Source organism: Sylvia atricapilla, chromosome 5 (assembly GCF_009819655.1).
Source record: "Sylvia atricapilla isolate bSylAtr1 chromosome 5, bSylAtr1.pri, whole genome shotgun sequence".
Classification (NCBI taxonomy): domain Eukaryota; kingdom Metazoa; phylum Chordata; class Aves; order Passeriformes; family Sylviidae; genus Sylvia; species Sylvia atricapilla.
The window spans coordinates 45,609,347-45,614,775 of record NC_089144.1 but is presented as its reverse complement, the minus strand read 5'-3'; the positions used below and the strand labels follow the sequence as shown (position 1 = coordinate 45,614,775).

At 39.4% G+C, this 5,429-nt stretch overlaps 1 long non-coding RNA gene across 1 annotated transcript; it reads left to right on the top strand.

Annotated features, from left to right (window-relative positions):
* The first annotated feature begins 226 nt into the window (after positions 1–226).
* LOC136360890 (uncharacterized) lies at positions 227–1,085 on the top strand. The gene is made up of 2 exons (XR_010743532.1): positions 227–395; positions 718–1,085. It is a non-coding gene; the product is annotated as an uncharacterized lncRNA (long non-coding RNA).
* The last annotated feature ends 4,344 nt before the right edge of the window (positions 1,086–5,429 follow it).

The following is a 5,429-nucleotide window of genomic DNA, read 5'->3' as shown; positions in this document are numbered from 1 at the left end:
AGGAAAAAAGAGGGAGGCTTGGCCGTTGCACAGTGAAAGGCAAATGTTAGAAGAGGGGTCATATAATTGAGGGGTAAGGCTGGAATCCCCATTGATCCACTGAGGCTCACAAGCTACCTTCTCACTGGGTGTTAAATCGCCTGGTCCCTTCCCCAGCACACCTTGTAAAGCAGGGCCAGCTGATTTTCATCCTGAATGATACACTTGCAAAGGCTCCAGTAGTCCTCATTAGCAGGGAGCTGCTAGCATGTGCAGACGTGTTGCATTGAACTTGTATTTCGCAGGCACGTTTTTAATGTCCTTGCTATGACTGCAGCTTCAATTTCAAAAGATTGTATCAACTCCAAGTGACCACAGCTTTCTGTCTGCCCCAAGGGAGAGGACAGCAGTCACAGGTCACAGAGCATGGGGAATTTCTGCTTTTCTGTGTTAATAAGAAGGCAGTATCTGAAGTACCAATTTTGTAAAGAACCCTGTGTTCAGTTTTCCTCCAGCCCTAATGCTGAACTGATCAATACTAAATCTAAATTATAACGATGGCCCCTGTGATGCTTGCAAATGTTATGTCAACATGTCTTAATAGCTTTGACTTCCTGAGCAGCCTTATTAGCTGAAATCTTCTCTGCTTCTGTTATTCTCTTAACTACTTCCACCTATGGAGCCCCATCACTAACAATACTGACCACTTCTTCCATCCTTCTTGCTCTGTTCTGCCAGTGGTGGCTTCTGTGCTGTTGGTTCCTGTCATGTGAGAGCTCTCCGACAAGGACATGCAAGAAAAAGAGAAGAAAAGGGAAGAAAACAGAATTAATTCCCCTGCCTATTCTCCCCCTCCCTGCAACTGATGAACCAAAGAAGGAAATAATTGCTACTCTCTTTTAATAACACCACGTTTACAGAAATTTCCATAAAGATGATTTGGAAAGGAATGCATGGATTTCTTCTCTGTGGGGTGTCAAAAATGGTTTGCATTGTTCTGTAATGTAATGTTATTAGTGCTCCATCTAATTTATATTTGCATTTCCCTGTCTTCAGGGCAAATTTTTACAACTCACTTGCAAAGTACTAAATGAAGAAGTGCTGCAGTGCTAAAGAACATATCCTAGCAAGCTTTCAAGCCATTCATTAGTTGCCAAAGGGCCAAACTTGAAAGGTGTTGAAGGACTCCAAAGAAACTCTGACTTTTCTCCATCCTCATGTGGAGTGCAGAGCACACAGCACTGGAGAAGTGTTTGGTGTTTGATCATTATAGTTGTAACATGGAAAGTGGAAATGAACAGACTCTGTGTCTGTAGCCTGAATTTGTTTCAAGAGGGAAGGGTTGCCTTCCCACTTACCACTGGAAAGGAAGTTGAAAGTGGAACAGAGGAAGGTGAAAGATGAGTGACAGCTAGAAAATCACCATTTTTCTGAGGTGTCCCACTTCCAGGGCATGTGTCACATCCACATGTATGGTGGGATGGTTTAGGCAAACAAGCTTTCATTAATTGAATACTTACAAACTCTAAACTGTACAAATACTAATTGTAGCAGAGTTTCTCCTGACAGTTACTGTGTAGGCACAGTGTCTCTATCCCAATGGAACAATACGGGGGAGATAGGGAATAATAGTAATGTTAATAATGAATTATTCTGAAGTAGCTGTAGACTCACCTTTATATGCACTGGGAAACAGATGTCAAGAGATGTAAATGTCTTCCTCAAAAGTCAGGTGGGAAGTGACTGGCAGGGGGGACATGAATTCCCATGAATCTCAGTGACATTCTTTATGCTCAAACCATTTTCCACTTTTCAGATGTCATGTATATAAAAAGTATAAATATCTGCACATAAAAACCCCTGCATAAATTAAGCACCATCAAAAGGATTCTTAATTTTGAGACTGATACCAGGTGTATAGTATTTCAAGAATTTGCCCAGCAGTTCAGGTCAAGCTAATTTGGATATAACAATAAAAGCTTCAGACACGCCTGAATAGTCACCAAGGGACAATGGTTACTTTCTTCTTCCAGAAAAGAGCTCAGGCTTCACAGTCTGTGGAAGAAAGAAATATACTAAAAATCACCAGGGCTGGGAGAGAAAGAAACATGATGTGAGGTTTCTGCTGTAAATACCTGATCAAAAGGCAAGAAAAGAAGAAAGCAGCAGCTTCCTAACCTTTCTGGGCAGCAGAAAATCGTGATGATTTCTGTGCCTGTGATGCCAAGGTGGCTGCTTTGCTCTCTAACAAGAGAGTATTATAGTCCAATTAAAACAGGATAAGCTTGTTCCACCTGTTCTTTAATGTCAATAACTCAAGACTGCAGTTTACTGCAAACTCCATCCACATAATGGAGAAGCTGCACCTGCTTAAACATCAGATCTTAATTTAGATAAAAATCTTTATGGATGCACCTTAGATTTTGTTTCATTAAGATGACTCTGCATGCTTCACTGGGTGCTAACCTTTCAGATATATTTCCAAAGCAGAAAAATGTAATATTTCAAGACTTAACTGTGTGTCTTACTTACCAACTCAAGCTTTATGTTCCCATATTTTAAGAAAATCCTTAATTAATTCAAGGTAAGGAATCAGAATCATGTATTTTTTTTCTTAATAGGGATTCGAAGAATTCATTCACCTGTTCAAAACAGAGGACAAGCTAAAATTTCATGTTGAAGTAACAATTATGTCTGCCAAAGAAACAACTTTTCCTCCACTCCCCCTTTTATTTGGCCCATCCTTCCTGTTCTGGAGTGAAGATATAATCTGTAGAACCAGTCATCAGGAAATCCAGCAACTATCATTTCCAGCAATCACACAAAGTTAAAAACAGAAACTGATTTCCACTTCAGCAGCTTGAAGTTTAGGTCAGAGATGAAGCAATGCAGACACTTTTGTTTATAAATACTTTTGAGCTCTAACACATAGTGAAACTTGTATTTTTAAATTGAAAAAAACGCTGATCAAGGGAATGTCCTGTTATGTAACTGTTTGGACTCCAAAAATAATGAGAATGGCTTTCACAATGGAAAAGAACATCCATCTCAGAACTGGCCTCTCCCTTTGCTCCTCCACAGAACCACCTCTTTCTGTTCCTCTGGCTTTGGTAGTCAGCAAGAAATTTTCTCTTTGGCAGGAGGGTTTCTGCATGCTGGTGACAAACATCTTGCCACTTACAACAGTGAGATCCTTCATAAAGAAGAAAAACCTTATACAGCATCCTCATAAATGATGTTTCCGTATACTGGGGTTCTAAGGGCAATGGGATTGGTTGAAGACTATATACAGCCTATGACATTTAGGATCAAGTCTCTGAGATAAGAATTTAATGGCTGAGCCATGTTTTCTAGAGCAAGACCAGAAACTCACAGTAAAACATGGAAACTAACCTTCAGCTCAATATTTACAGCTTCTACAGGCTGGGTACCTGCAGGCTTTGATTATGACTTTCAGTAGACCCAAAATCTGCCTCTGTGTGAAGGGTACCTAAATGAATCCCTGAAGATCATGTCTATGGGCAGACAAAGAACCACGTGCCCTTTTTCTGGTTCCCCTCCCTGGTTGCATATGTGTGTCCCTATGTACTTTGAGGGCTTTCTTTTCTTGAATATTTGCTCCAGGTATAGTCCTGCAGTTCTGCCCCAGAGAAGACCCTCACCACAGTCTATGGATTTTGCTAAGCTGATCAAACAGACACTACACGAAGAACTTTTTCTGGTTGAGTACTGTGCAGAGGTTTCCGTGTCTTTTCTTTGCCTCAATGCAGTATCTGCAGTCCTAGTTTGGACCAGATCACTGGTACCTGGAGCTAATGCTGCACTTGGAGAAAAATCCACTGATGTGATGCTTTCAGCTACATAGGAACAAGGAACTGATGTCTGGAAGTAATACCCAATGCCCTCACAGCCATGGCTTCACTGGCTGGCCAAGGACGGGAACATCTGAGACACAGGAGGTAGGTCAGAGAAGTATTTGTTACAGTCATTCTGCCTTTAAACCGCCTGAATTTTCACACAGGTTAGAAAGGGTGAGCAAACATTTGCAAATGAATCCCCTACAGACCCTAGTCTAGACAAAGCAAGTGAAGGGGTGTTTAAGTTGGATTTGTAGGATTTGGCAACCAGCCAGGCCACTTCTTCCCTATTTGTAGCAAATTGTTAAAAATAGCATAAGGTTTGGAAGACTCAGATCTGCCTTTCAAAAAAATCCATATAATTGAGGAGTTTCTCTCACTGACACGTTTCTATTTCTCTTGTCAAAAGGAAAGAAAAACTAATAATGTTGGGGTTTAATAACAGAATATCCTTGACATACAGAAGGTCTTTAGATTTTGATTGGGAGATTACAAGGTAGGCTGCTGTTACCTGTGCGTAGTAAATGGTGCACAGTGAAATCATAACTGAAGGGCTGAGGTGCAGGCCAGACATGCCACAAATAAAAAAAAGAAAAGAGTGAAAGAGCTATAATATCTTTCATTTCTCTTTCACCCTGCAGGGATTTAGGAACAGTAATAAGTAAATAGGTTTACAGCTGTCCACAGCTGAGGGGTTTTTGATCACCAATATGGCTATATTTTACAGACATCATAAGTTTAGGACCAGGGTTTTTTAATGATTGAAACTGGTCCAACTTTTAGCCTTTGTATCTCAACAGAAGTTCAAGATTACTGTCTGAAACACCAACAAGAATGAAAGTGGTAAAATAACCATTATAGAACCTGATGTGCTGCTTTGCATCCTTATCATTGGTGGCAATCAAAAACAAACAAAAGTACTCATCTTAAAATGGAAGCTTAGTGCTATAAATAACAATTCCCTGTGAGGTTTTTGAAAGCTATGAATTCAGTTTACTGAAAAAAAAACCAAACGGTATTTTTATTTCTGTCACCAGAGCAGAGATGCTATAACTACACATGAACATACCGCATTCTGACTCAAACACTTCCCTGGAGAATTTTCAGTTAAGTTTTTATTTTATAATTTTTATAGCCAGCGATGATAGTTAAAGCACAGATACAACACAGTTTAACTTGAAGTTATCAGGCTAAATCTCCACTCTTGATCAAAAAATCTTGAATTGATTTGAAAAATGAGTGAACTCATGTGACATTTATGGTGTAGGAATATGTAGGGAGTGTTTGGATGTCATTTTTACAAGGACACTTCTTGTAGTAACTGAAACTGCTATAAATTGAATTATGGAATGTGAAAGTCCTTAAGGTTTATGGCAGAGTTTTTGACTGCTGAAATGAAGACAAAGAACTTGAGATAACAGGTGTGTCAGCAGCACAGAGGCTAAGTATGATTCATTTTGTTGTAAAATTAAAATACAATATTTTCTCCAAATACTTGAATTCCATTGTAGGTAAATAAATACCGGTTTTCTATTAATTCATACTGAAAAAGATACTTTGCCTCTTTGATGTTGAATAGACTATATTGCACTA